Genomic DNA, 14,801 nt, shown 5'->3' with positions numbered 1-14,801 from the left:
GTCGCAGTGATGCATATATAAACACATATGATGAGTTATTTTATTAATAAAATATCAAATCCAAGAGCAACTCCTGACTTATTCTGGCTAATAGCTGCATATTATTCCCTTGTATAGATGTATCAGAATTTAATCAACCATCCCCTATACTTAGACATTCAGCATAGTCCCAACCTTTTTCCTTTTTTTTTTTTTTGCTACTAAGAAATAATATTTCTATAAGCAACCTTGTACATATATCATATACCATTGCTTTTCAGTTTCTACAACATTCACAAAAGTGGAATTGATAGATCAAAAGGCGTGCACATTTTTAATTTTAATAAGTACTGCCAGATTGTTTTCCAATAATATAGTAGCAGTTTCCACACGTATAAGTAATATATGAGACTGTTTTCCCATATCTTTGCCACCGCATTATGTGATCAATCTGTTTAATTTTTGTCAGCATTGAAAGGTTAAAAGTGGCATTCTGTTAAAATTTCTCTGGACTCTAAGAAAGTTGAACATCTTTTCATAATTATATTGACTGTTTGAATCTGCTTTTCTGTGAATTGTTTGCTTATATTATTTTGCAATTATTTCTTTCACTTTTCTATTTGCCTGTTTGCATTGTTTAATTTCTTAGAGTTCTTTGTGTATTAGGGCTATTATGACTTTGTTTCTCAGAAAAATTCTTTCTCAGTGTATTGATAGTTTATTATGGTATCTGTGATACAAGTTTATAAATATTTTTGGGAGAAACAAACATATTTGTAGTTTCCTTCATAACTTCTGAATTTTTGTTTTCTTGTAAAATTATCTGTAAACCCAAGTTTATGTCCATATTTCCTTCAGCGTTTCTGGTAGCATTTTGTAAAAATTATTTTTTAGCAGTTGGATCTTTAATCCATCTGGACTATATTCATGTTTTTGATGTGAAATAGGAAGTGCAACTAATTATTTTAGCACCCTTAAAACTCCTTTTCCGACAATTTTTGGAATGTTGCCTTTGTTATATAATTGGTTCTCACATGCTTAAATCTTTTTGGGCTTCACAGTTCTGTTCCACTGTTTTATTTATTACTATCTACATTTAATGTACTTTATGCTCTGGACCCAGTCTGCTTTTTCATTTCGATTTCTCACTACTTCCTTCCATATCTCCTGACCCAGAAACACAACTTTGTGTGTTCCCAGTCATATCTGTTAAAATGCTACTAATTCTTTGAGACCCATTCTAAATGCTTCCTCTTCAGTAAAGTCTTCCCTTATTTGTGCAGTCGGCTGGGATTTTTTTTTCTTTTAAACATCAAAGTGCTTTGTGTATACTACTTGGATGTTTTGTAACATTTTACGATGGATTATAATCGCTAAATGTAGGATATTTTCCAATAATTTTCCTGACTGGAGCAATAGCAATATTCACTATTATAAACAATGTTATGATAAACACCCTGTTTATTTTTTAACACTTTTCTTAATTGTTTCTTAGGAATAAAATATAGACTTGAAATTGCTGTACTAGAGTTGACAATTTTTGCTTCAATATCCAGGAAAACTGAACCTTGCATTTTCAAATAACACTTACATTGGCCTGATATATCACTCTTTTAATGTGTACAAGAATGGATTTGATATATTTTTAAATTTAAGATTTTTGCATCTATATTCAAAGGTGAGATTGTCTGTACTCATTAGGTTTCTTGGTTTGCATGTGTGCATATTTGTTAGTGAGTTGGTGGTTGCTTTGTTTACAAGTTAGCATTGACAGATTTGGTATCATAGTGATGGGTGATAGCTTGGTAAACATACCAGAACATTCCTATCTCCTATTCTGATAGCTTAAATAGTAGAGAAATTATATGTTCCTTAGAACACTGATAGGACTCACAAAAATTCACCTGCATCTGCCAACCATCAGCAGAGTTAGGTTTTTGAAAGTGTTTTCAATTTCTTCCATGTTTTCTTTAATTATTTGTATATAAATTTTTGCTTGTGTCAACTTTGGTGATTCATGTTTCCCTAGAAAATCAAGTATTTCATCCATAATTACAATGTTTTAGCAGTGAGTTATATAAATGCCAATTGTTTAAAGGTTTAAAAAAATTCTTTCATCATAAGTGGTCACATGTTTTAGTAGTAGTTAAGCCTATATTCTACATCCAGACTTCCCAGGATAAATACAGCTCTGCAACTACAAGTATTTTTTTTTTTAAATAGATCTTTACTGGAGTATAATTGCTTCACAATACTGTGTTAGTTTCTGTTGCACAACAAAGTGAATCAGCCATATGCATACTCATGTCCCCATATCCCTTCCCTCTTGAGCCTCCCTCCCATCCTCCCTATCCCAACCCCTACGTCATGGCAAAGCACCGAGCTGATCTCCCTGTGCTATGCTGCTGCTTGCCAGTAGCTAACTATTTTACATTCGGTAGTGTTTATATGTTGATGCTACTCTCACTTCATCCCAGCTTCACCCTCCCACCCCATGTCATCAAGCCCATTCTCTATGTCTACCTCTTTATTCCTGGCCTGCAACTAGGTTCATCAGTACCATTTTTTTTTGATTCCATATATGTGTGTTAGCATACGGTATTTGTTTTTCTCTTTCTGACTTACTTTACTCTGTATGACAGACTCTAGGTCCATCCACCTCACTACAAATTACTCAATTTCATTTCTTTTTACAGCTGAGTAATATTCCATTGTATATATGTGCCACATCTTCTTTATCCATTCATCTGTCAATGGACATTTAGGTTGGCTCCATGTCCTGGCTATTGTAAATAGTGTTGCAATGAACATTGTGGTGCATACCTCTTTTAGAATTATGGTTTTCTCAGGGTATATGCCAAGTAGTGGGATTTCTGGGTCATATGGTAGTTCTAGTTTTAGTTTTTTAAGGAACCTCCATACTGTTTTCCATCATGGTTGTATCAATTTACATTCCCACCAACAGTGTAGGAGGGTTCCCTTTTCACCATTCCCTTTCCAGCATTTATTATTTCTAGCTTTTTTGATAATGGCCATTCTGACCAGTGTGAGGTGATACCTCATTGTAGTTTGATTTGCATGCAACTACAAGTTTTTTAATATCTAATTTCATTTCTTCAGTTACCCAAAATGTAAAATATGGTAGAAATAATAATATGTAGTTCAGAGGGTAATTATAAACATTTAATGATTTAAAGTACTACCTGGCACAGAGCAAGTAGGTGAAAAAAAAATGTTTGCAATAATATGGTGATAATATTTGTATCTTTTTTTAAAATTTGTATTTACAATTTTAATGGTTCGAGTATGTGCTTTCTCAATCTCCCCCTCCCCTTTTTAGCATTCTGTGTTGGTTAGGGTCATGATATACCAGGGAATACAATAAAATTCAAACACAAAGAATGCTATGTAACCTTAAGAAAGTTATCTAAGTTCTATGATCTGGTTTCCCCAACTGTAAAATGAGGGTATTTATTTGTTCTTTCAGAATGCAAATATCTTGAGGGCAGAGACATCATTTCTCTTGTTCAGCACTATGTCCACAGTGTCTCATAGAGTGCTGGGCACATAGTTGGTACTTAATAAATGTTTATGAAGTAAATGAATGAATAAGTTTCATAACATGACTTTGAGCATTAAGTGAGCTAAGTTCTTATAAACTGCTTAGCAAAATACATTGTAAGTAGTGAGTACCCAATAAATGTTACTGACAATGATCAGTTTTGTCAAATGTTTGTCTCTTTTACTGGTCTTTAAAAAAACATTTTGAATTTTTAAGTTTTTGGTGTGTGTTTTAGAGTTTCTATTTTTTATTTCCTTATTCTTGTCTCTTGATTAGCACATTTATTATTGTACTCTAATTTTTTTAGCTGGAGGTGTGATATAGTTACTTTTTATGGTTAGTAATAAAAGTATGACTGCTTTTACCTCTGATATCAGAGGTAACCACATGCCATATATTTTGACATGTAGAGATTGTGACGTAGTTTCTGCTTTTTGGAACTTGTTAAATTAAGCTTTGTAGCTAAATACAGAATGAATTATTGTGAAAGTTATATGTCCTTTGGAAAAAGAAGGTATATTTTATTTTTGATAAATGTTTTAAAATTAGCTTTTAGATAGCTTTTGTTAATTGTTTAATTCAAATATTATTTATTGAACAATTTTCAATGAAGTTATTAGTACATGGAATTGAGTGGAAGCAAACAAGTCAGAAGCCAATTAGATTTTGAGATGACTTCATTGCCAAAGAAACCAAGTGTCTCAGTTTAAAGCAGCAACAAATCTTTGAGCATTTGAGCCTTAAAACAAAATTTAAGCTTCCAAATGTAGATCAACAGGAATTTGAGTTACAAAATCTGTACAGCCCCCAAGGAGGGTATAGTCCTCAATACACATTTCAACTGTGGCCATGAAATAAAACAAAAAAGTTGTCAGAGAGGGAAGTCAAGATACCCTGGAGGATAGACAAGGTAATTTCTTACAAAGAGTAATATCAGTGTCTAATTAAGAACTCTCTCATTCCTCCCACACACACAAGAGAGAAAAGCTTTACAATGAATGATCTTACAGGAGAATTTCATATTTGTGATAGAGCAGTGAGTAGTCTGGGGCTCCTGTTCATCTCTTTTCTGAGTGGAATATTTTTTTTCTGTGGATAATGAACTTATCTTTTAAGTACATATGTTACAGAATCAAGATGATCCATATCTAGACCTGATGGAGATCTGGAAATCTTGGACTTGACTGGATGCAGAGGCCAGATGAGATTTGGTTTGTCTCCCTTGGGAAAAGGAACGAGTGCATTCAATGTGTTGGAAGAACCAAAATATTCTTCAGAAGAATAGATTAACTAAGTGTTCAACAACCACATTTTCCTTTTTCTCTGGACACATAATTACGCCTCATTTTTCCAGCATCCCTTAGGTAGGGGCATGGGATTGAGTTCTGGTCAATAGAATACGGAAAGAACAATGTACCAAACGTGATCCAGGAATGAAATTTCCACATGATCCTCCATTTTCAGTTTTCCTGGGTCTGCTGGATAGATGTTAATGTCAATGATAACTCTTGCAGAAATAGGTATATATAAAATGCTTTTATGTCTTTGTTGTAGGGAGGAATTAACTTTTAAAGCAATATATAAAACATTGCTACCCATAAAAATATTTATACATTTGACTGCATTAATATTAACAATTTCTTTTTATTAAAAGAACACAACTGTGGAGGAGTTACTTGCCACACAAATAACTGACAAAGCCTATAGATTAAATAAAGAACTCTTACAAATGTATAAGAAAACAACTCATAAAAATGAGAAAAAGACAAAAGAAAAAAACATAAATTATCAAGAAACATATGACAGCACATTGAATCTCATTAATAATCAGGGAAATGCAAATTTAGATTACAATGAAATTTTATTTCATGCCTAACAGATTTGCAAAATGTAGTACTTTGAAAAACCTGGTAATTGTAGACATGGATGTCAATCAATAAGAAGTCTTATACACATGGTAGGGTTTTATATTTGTACAACAACTTTGGAAAACTATTGGAATCATCTTACAAGTGAGAATAATTACATATTCTATGATCTGGAAGATCACTAATGAGATGGAATGGAATTACTAATTACAATCCCCAGAGAAACTCTTGCATACGTCCACAAAGAATAATGTACACTATTTTTTATAGTGGCATTTAAAAATAAACCTTTTTATAAGATATAATTTACCAAAAATAAAATAAATCTATTTAAATGTACAGTTTGAAGAGTCTTGACAAACGTACATGCCTATTCAACCATCACCTTAATTAGGTTAACAGGATGTAGAATATTTCTTTCACCCCCAGAAGTTTCCTTATGCCCCTTCCCTATCACCCTCACCCTTGTCCCAGGTGATCAATTATCTGACTTCCATAATTTAAGATTACTTTGTCTTTTTTAGTCTGTAACGTAAATTGAATTATACAGTCTGTACCCTTTTTAGTCTGGCTTTTTCTCTCAACATAAGATTTGTGAGATTAATCTATGTTGTTGTGCGGATCAATAGGTCATTTCTTTTAATGGTTGGTAGTATTTTAATACATGGATAAGCCACAATTTGTTTACCCAGTCTTGACTATTGGACATTTGGGTTGTTTTCAGTTTTAAGTGATTATGAATAAAAACGCTTTGTACATTCATGTACAAGTTTTTGGTGGATACATTTTTATGTCTCTTGGGTAAGTAACTAGGAGTACAATTTCTATGTTATATGATAAGGTAAATGTTTAACTGTATAAAAAACTGCCAGACTATTTGCCATAATAACTATATAATTTTATACTTCCACCAGAAATGTATAAAATTTCCAGCTGTTTTACATCCTTGAAAAATACTAGGTATTGTCAATCTTTTAAATTTTATTCAATATGAATATCCACATGTTGCAGTACTATTTGCTCAAAATAGTACTCTTTCCCCATTGAATTACTTGGCATTTTTGTGACAAACTAATCTTATATGTGTGGGTCTATTTATGGACTCTCTTCTGTTCCCTTAATCTGTAAACCTGTCTTATGCCAGTTCCTCACTTTCCTGATTACTACTGCTTTTAGAGAAAATCTTGAAATCAAGTGTGTTAAGACTTTTATGTTCATTCTTTTTTTTACCAAATTATTATGGCTATTCTATATTCTTTGAATTTTAATGTAAATTTTAAAAGTAGCTTGCTAATTTAAGTTTCCTGGGATTTTGACTGAATTATGTTGAATTCATATGTCAGTTTGGGAAGACTGACATCTGAACACTACTGAGTGTTGTAATCCATAAACATGGTATATCTCTTCAGTTATTTAGATATTCTTTCATTTCTCTCAGCAATATTATGTGATTTCTCAGTGTACAAGTCATGTGTATATTTTGTATAGTTTATCCCTAAATATTAACTTTAGTACTTTTTGGTAGATTCTCAACAAAGTACACATACATATCTACAGCATCTGCAGAGACTGTTTTACTTCTTCCTTTCCTGTCTCTAAGACATTTTATTTCTTTTTATGGTTTATTTTACTATCTAGGATCCATTCCCATTAAATGTTGGACATAAGTAGTAAGAGAAAAAAAGAAAGGGGGATATTTTAGTTTTTACCACTTAGTATGATGTTGAATACATACATATATATATTTAGATACCCTTTTTCTGTCTGAGGAATCTTCCCTTTAATTCTACATTGTTAAGCATTTCATTAAGTATGTTGAATTTTGTCATATGCTTTTTCTGCACTAACAAACATGAATGTAAGATTATTCTCTTTTGTTTTATTCATGTGACAAGTTGCATTAATTGATTTTTAAATTTATTTATTTATTTATGGCTGCATTGGGTCTTCATTGCTGCGTGCAGGCTTTCTCTAGTTGTGGCGAGCAGGGGCTACTCGTCATTGTGATGCATGGGCTTCTCATTGCGGTGGCTCCTCTTGTTGCGGAGCACGGGCTCTAGGCACACGGGCTTCAGTAGTTGTGGCTCACGGGCTCTAGAGCACAGGCTGCTAGCTGTGGCACACAGGCTTAGTTGCTCCACGGCATGTGGGATCTTCCCAGACCAGGGCTCGAACCCATGTCCCCTACATTGGCAGGCGGATTCTTTACCACTGCACCACCAAAGAAGCTCACATTAATTGATTCTTAAAAGTTAAACCATTTCTGTATTCCTGAGGTAAACCTCACTTGGCCATGTGGTATCATTTCTTCCTTATGTGCCTGACAAAATACATCAGTGAAGCTATCCTATTCTAAAGTTTTTTCAGTGGGGAGGTTTTTAATTACAAATTCAATTTCATTAATAGATATGGGATAATTCAGTTTTTTCTATTTCTTCTTTTGCCAATTATGCAAATTATGTCCTTTAAGGAGTTTATTTAAATTGTAAAATTAAATGTTAAACATTCCCTTCCTGTCATTTAATGCTTTAGAGTAGAGATATAGTGAAGTTTCCTCTTTCCTACTTGATATTGATAATTTGAATTTTATCTCTTCTTTTTTATGTTTATCAATTATATTGATATTTCAATATATTGATATTTCATTTTTTCCCATTGTCTGTCCATATTCAATTTCATTGATATCTGTTATTTAATCTTTCTTTCCTTGTATTAACTTTGATTTTAAAGTGATTGACATTTCTAATTGTTTAAGGTGGAAGTTTAGACCATTGATTTTCAAATTTTCCCTTTTTTAAACATATAAATTTACACTTAAGCATTACCTTAACTATATCACACATTGTGTTTTCATTATTATTCAGTTCAAAATATTTCTAATTTCCCCCATGATTTCTTCTTTGACAATTTGGTTATTTAGTTGTGTTTTCTTGAATTTCCAAATATTTTAGTGACTTTTCAAGTATACTTTTGTTATAGATGTACAGTCTAATTTTGTTTCAGTTAAAGATTCCACATATACACGATATCATATGATATTTGTCTTTCTGTGTCTGATTTACTTCATTCAGTGTGACATGATATCATATGTGGAATCTAAAAAAAAAAAGGGTGCAAATGAACTTATTTACAAAACAGAAGTATTGTCACAGATGTAGAAAACAAACTTATGGTTACCACAGGATAAGCAGGGGAAGGATAAATTGGGAGACTGGGGCTGACATAAACATACTACTATATACAAAGTAGATAACTAATAAGAACCTACTGTATAGCACAGGGAACTCTACTCAATACTCTGTAATAGCCTATGGGGAAAAGAATCTAAATAAAGAGTGTATATATGTAAACGTATAACTGATTCACTTTGCGGTACACCTGAAACTAACACAAAATTGTAAATCAATTATATTCCAATAAAATTTTTTTAAAAAAGAATATACTCTCTAAATTTTCAGTCCTGTAATAAGGAGTGATACTTCTTTTATGGCCTACCATATAGTTAATCTTTGTGAATGTTCCATGAGTAGATTTTTTAAGTGTGTTCTGTAGTTAGTGGCTGTAGTGTTCTTTAAATATAAGTTATGTCAAGTTGGTTAATAATTGTATTCAAGTCTTCCGTACTTTACTGATTTTCTGTCTTTTTGTTCTTGTAATTGATAAATTACTGGAGAAGAATGTTACTTTATTGATTTTCCATCCTGCTATTCTTGTAATTTATAAGTTACTAGAGAAGAGTGTTAAAATTTCCAATTATAATTGAGGATTTGTCAATTTCTTCTTTAATATCAAATTTTCCTTCTTATATTTTAAAGCTTTGTTATTAGGTGCATATACATTTTAGATTTCTAATATCGTCTTGAGAAATTAATCTTTTATTATTATGAAGAGCCTATCTTCATATTAGGTAACATTCCTTGTGCTAAAGTATACTACCTGATATTAAGATAGTAACTTTAACTTTCTTATGAGTAATGTTTATATCTTTTTTATCCTCTTGCTTTCAACATATATACTCTTGATAGATGATAGATAGATAGATAGATAGATAGATAGATAGATAGATAGATAGATGATAGACATAAACACACATTTAAAATGGGATTCTTGCAGATAGTATATTATAGTATTATAGGGTCTTGCTTTTTCATCCAGTTTGACAATGTCCACCTTTGGTGTGTGTTAGTGAATTTACATTTAAAACAGTTATCTATGATTGGGTTTGAAGTCTAGTTTTCTTTCTACTTCATCAGTTCTTTGTTCCTTTTTTGACCTCTTTCTTTTCCTTATTTTCCTTTAATTACTTATTATTATTTATTATTTCATTAAGCCTCTCTATTGATTCATTAGCTATAGCACTTTGTTCTTTTTATGTATGTATTGTTGTTCTAAAGCTTGGAATATGTATCTGACAATATTATGCTCACTTGTTTCCCTTCCCATATTTTGTGCTATTTTTATCATATACGTTATTTCTACATACTTTATAAACCATCCACCACGTTGCTATTATTTTTACTTTAGAGAAAAAAGTAGAAATTAGAAATTTTAGAAATTAAAAAGAGGAAATATATTTTCTATTTACACACATTAAAAAAGAAAAAAAGTGATTTCTAGCTTTTCATTCATTTGTGGGGATTGGAGTTTCCAAATAATATTAGTTTTCCTTCAGCTTAAAAAAATGTTCTTTAGCATTTCTTATAATGCTGTCTACTACAACAAGTTATTCAGGATTTGTCTTTTTGTTTGTTTTGTTTTGTTTTTTCTTGACCATGGTTTTATTTTGCTTTCATGTTGGAAGAATATTTTCACTGGAAAAATAATTCTGGATAGACTATCTTTAAATTTTTTCTTTTAATAATTTTTTAGCAATTAGATTATGGTGTGCCTTATACTGCTTGCATTTCATTGAGCTTTGGATATTTGTGGAGTTATGTTTTTCAATAATGTGATAACTTTTGACTATAATCTTCAAATATTTTTATGCCTATCCCTATCTTCTGGGACTAAACTTCCATATATATTAGATAACTTAATGATTGCTCCATAGATCTCTTAGGCATAATTCAATATTTTTTCTCTATATATTTTATATAGTTTCTATTGCTCTATCTTCAAGTTCACTCATTTATTCTTCTGCAGTGTCTAACCTGATATTAAGCCAAACAAGTAAATTTTTTAATTTAGTCATTAATATATTTGTAAGAGCTGTTTTAAAATGTTCTTTGTAAATGTATAATACCTGATATTTCTCTGTGTTTTTTGACTGATTTTCTCCTGTTTATAGTTCATTTTTTTGCTTCTTCATATTTCTAGCAATATTTGTTACATCCTATACATTGTCAGGTACCTGATTTTTTAAATTTGTTCCTTAACAATTGGTAGATTTTGTTCTGACATGCAAACTTACTTGTAGCTCAGCTTAATCCTTATGAGGATTGTTTGTAATCTTTGTGAGGATGTGTTCAGAGTAGTCTTTACTTTAGGACTAGGTTAACCCTTGTCCTAAGGTCTGGTCTTTTTTAGGTTCTCTGGTGAATTAACCATTTGTTCATAAAATTTTATCACTTTGATTGGTTGGGGTTTTCATTTCTTTTGACTCTGTGCAATGTCCAGTATTTTTTCAGCTTCCTGGTGGTTTTTCTTCTCCAGTAATTTTTCTTAGGGTGTGAAGTTTCACTTTATACATACACTGCTTATTATTTGGTCAAGTACTCAATGATATCCCAATGTAGATTTGAACAAATCATCCTCTGTGTTGCTTTCCCTTTCTGTTATTCTGCCTTATAAATTTCAGTCACCTTAGCCTCTCTGCTACCCTTTCTCTGTCTTTTCAGCTCACTGAGACTGTTGTGCTCTTCTTGGGTTCTTCCTCCCTAGGTCAGTTTGTGGTAAATGCTTCCTGGCAGAAAGCTGGAATGATACACATTAGTTTTCTATTTATTAAACAAAGTAAATAAACTACACATACCCTCAACAAAGGTTGTGGAAACAAAAGGAAGACATGAATGATTACATATATTATAATATGAATTTAGCAATATTTTAAAATTAAGAATATTTTGATATATATCCACATGTTATAAGATAATTTTGTTAAAGCTAATCACAAGGATGATAAACAAATACTTCAGGCTGTTGGTTCCTCATAGGGAAAGGCAGGTGAGATTGATGAAGACCACACAATGACTTTAAGATTATTGTTACTCTTGGTACTGTTTTGATTCTTATGTTCGTTGCAGGGTTCTTAAGAATTCTTTTATATTAAAGATATGTTATATTAAAATGTATAGATCAAAAGTGACTGATAATTTTATTTCTCACTCATGTATTCTCAGACATAATTGTCATCCTTTTCCAAATAAAAATGTGTTGGATAAATAAACCTACTTTAACATCTAATTTTCTTTTTCTATTCATTTTATTATCATCAGGTTCTATAATCACTATTTGCTTATGTGATGGCATTTCTAGTACAGCTCTTTTTTTTTAATAATAGATATATATCTAAAAGAATTTACATGAAGTCATTCATATTTTCCTACCAATCTATATGGTAATATAGAATTTCAAATCGATCTTGGAGGTCAATTCATTTCTGACACTTTAAGTTTCTTCATCTCTACATTTACTACCAGTTATATAATCTACACATAAATAATTTAATGCAGTAGAGAAGTACCACTGAAAAGAAAGCTTGGTTCTTTCATATGAGAATATTCCCTTCTTGATATTATTTTCTTACATCAAGATTTCTATATTTCCTCCTCAGTAAAATACAACATTACTGAACTAAACACTTATCTTGCATGACATATTTTTTCTGTCTCTAATCTTTACATCATTTCTAGCTTAGTTTGTGTTTGGGCCTTAATAAATGGAATTATAGCTGACCCTTAATTATTTATAGGTGACCCTTAATTATAGCTGACCCTTAATTATTTATCTAAGAACATACTACCTCAAATAGTAATGGCCAAAGTTAAAATTGCCATTCTCTACTTTCTTAAGTTTTTAATGCCTTAATTTTCAGTAGTATATTCATAGACTTTCTGACTCTTGTTTGAATCATTCTAGCTACTTTATTTTGTAACAAAATCTTAATTCCTATGCAGCATCTCTTTCAATCTCCCAGGGAAAGAACTCAGCATTAATAGACAAAAAATGTGAGATGTAAGGCAAGGCTGTGGGATAGTGATGAGTAGTTTCAGGTTATGAGATTGAAGGGGACGTGAGAAAACACTTCTGAAAGTAGGAAGAAAAAAATGCACTTTGATGGCATAAGAAGAAAGATCTAGGAAGGAAAAAATAAAGAGAACTTCAGTATTAAGAGTGATTATGGTCAAAGTTTCAAGAGTTTCAAGTGTGTTCATTAACTCCTTCAATAAATTTTTTCCTAGTTCTTACTGCATACCAGAACTATATTAGAAGTGAAGATTAATGAAATAACTGATAGAATGCATTAGGGAATTTCTAACAATTATAAAGGCCAAAAAATGAACTAAATGATTGAAATACAAAAGGAGATGGTGTTAAGAGAACATAGTCAAGAAGACTGTTTATATTAGACTGGAAAGTGAGGGAATGTAGTCCAGAAGAGATGAAACATGAGGTGAGCTTTAAGGGTTAGGAAAATTTATCTAGGCAGCAAAAGTATGTTCCTGGCAGTGAAATCCATGTGCATAAACACAGAAAAGCAGGAGATAGCATGTCAGATTGATGGAACATCACATAATGTAATGTATGTTACACTGCGTGATGTGTGCAGGAAAGTGCTGGTAAGTTTATGAAAAGTGCATGTTTTCCCTTCAAAAACAAAGATATATTCAATAAATTTTCAATGCTCTTTACTTCCTTTTTTACTTTCTTATATTCTCAAGATTAGTATTCTAAAATTTTGGCTGCAAGTTGTTAGAAGCTTTGGAAAGTAAAAATTTCAAAAAGTATGCGTGGAGTGGCTGAAGACTTAATTGGAAAGATTTCTGTATGCAATGATATGCACAAGCTATTATTAAATGAAATAGTGATCCTGAGCTTAGTAGCAGTTCTAACTTTTTACAGGCATTTTGGACAGCTCATATTTATTTATGTTGTTCATGACACCTTAGGGAAAATAATTTTTGCTGTTTTCAAATGACTTCTTTATAATTAAGTATGTTTCATTCATTTTTCTTTGTAGGTACATAGGATTTTTTAAATATCTGAGAATATGGTAAAATTTGAATCTACTTAATATTATATTATTCAAAGAAAATTTCTTTTCAATAATAACCTGAAGTGGGGTTTTTGCTTAAAAAGAGGACTTATTTTAGCTACACTAAGAAAATGAGTAGAAATGTCAGCTTTGATGGTAAGGCAGAGACAGTTATATTTTTCCTTGTTTTAGACTGTTGAATTTATATCTGTTCAACTATACATTTTATTTTCATGTAGAATAAGCAACGCAACTTAAAGAAGGTAAAGGAGCTTTTTCTTACTAATATTGTACTGAGAATGGCACTATTCATTTGGCTCAAAAATACCCCTGCTAACAACAGTAAAAGATTGTGAAGCTACGTTGAAATTCTGACACATGCTTTTTGTTATGCGCTGTCAAAGTGACAAGATAAAAAGTGCCTCCAAATGTAGATCTAGAAAGTAAGGAAAGTGTTGGATGAACTTTAGCCATTGTTGAATTCATTAAAGATATTTTTTTAAAGATCATTTTTATACATATGATAAGGTAGTGTGTGGACTCTGTCAAGGCAGAAGGAATACTTAGCTGTAAAGATTTAATGATTTCAAAGGAAAGTACTCCCCAACTGCAAATCACCATACATAGACAAACTGTAGGTATATCTAATGGAGCTTCCTATTTTCCTTGCATAAGTCACAAGTGAGATATGAATTTTACATCTGATTTGAAAATATACACAGTTATGGCTCCTTTGTGACTTGCACAGAAAAGAAGGAAACATTGTATAGCTTTGATAGAAACTGAAAAAACTAAGTTTTGTAACTTTTCTCTAAGAAAGCACATAAAAAGCCATCATAAAAAAAAAAAGGTATTGAGCTAAAGTACTTTTTTCTTTTATGATCCTGTAACTCAAAAAAAAAAAAAAAAGAATAAAGCTCAACTGCTAGTGTAGGTGATCACTACTAGCTACATAATATGCAAAATCTTTGAAGGCAGAAGTTTTCTATGTAAAAGTTCAGAAACTTTCAGCAACAGTGAGCATGATGCCCAGATCTTTCTTGAGAGGGTTTCACCTTTGAGGCAAGAAACAAGTGTCACAGTCACCAACAATTGGACTAGTTAGCATTTAAGGAGGATAAATTAATTGCATCTAACTTACGTATAAACTTTAGATCTGTCCGCTTACTAATTCTTGACTAATGTATTGACTCATAGC

General features: G+C 31.5%; 1 protein-coding gene across 1 annotated transcript in view; it reads right to left on the bottom strand.

The window, feature by feature from the left end:
* The window catches only part of CNTN5 (contactin 5), a 1,406,915-nt gene that overhangs the window by 292,468 nt on the left and 1,099,646 nt on the right, over window positions 1-14,801 (bottom strand). The window lies entirely within an intron of this gene.

The sequence above is a fragment of the Orcinus orca genome, chromosome 8 (genome assembly GCF_937001465.1).
Source record: "Orcinus orca chromosome 8, mOrcOrc1.1, whole genome shotgun sequence".
Taxonomy (NCBI): domain Eukaryota; kingdom Metazoa; phylum Chordata; class Mammalia; order Artiodactyla; family Delphinidae; genus Orcinus; species Orcinus orca.
Note: the sequence above shows the minus strand (reverse complement) of the source record. Positions and strands in the feature narration are given on the sequence as shown.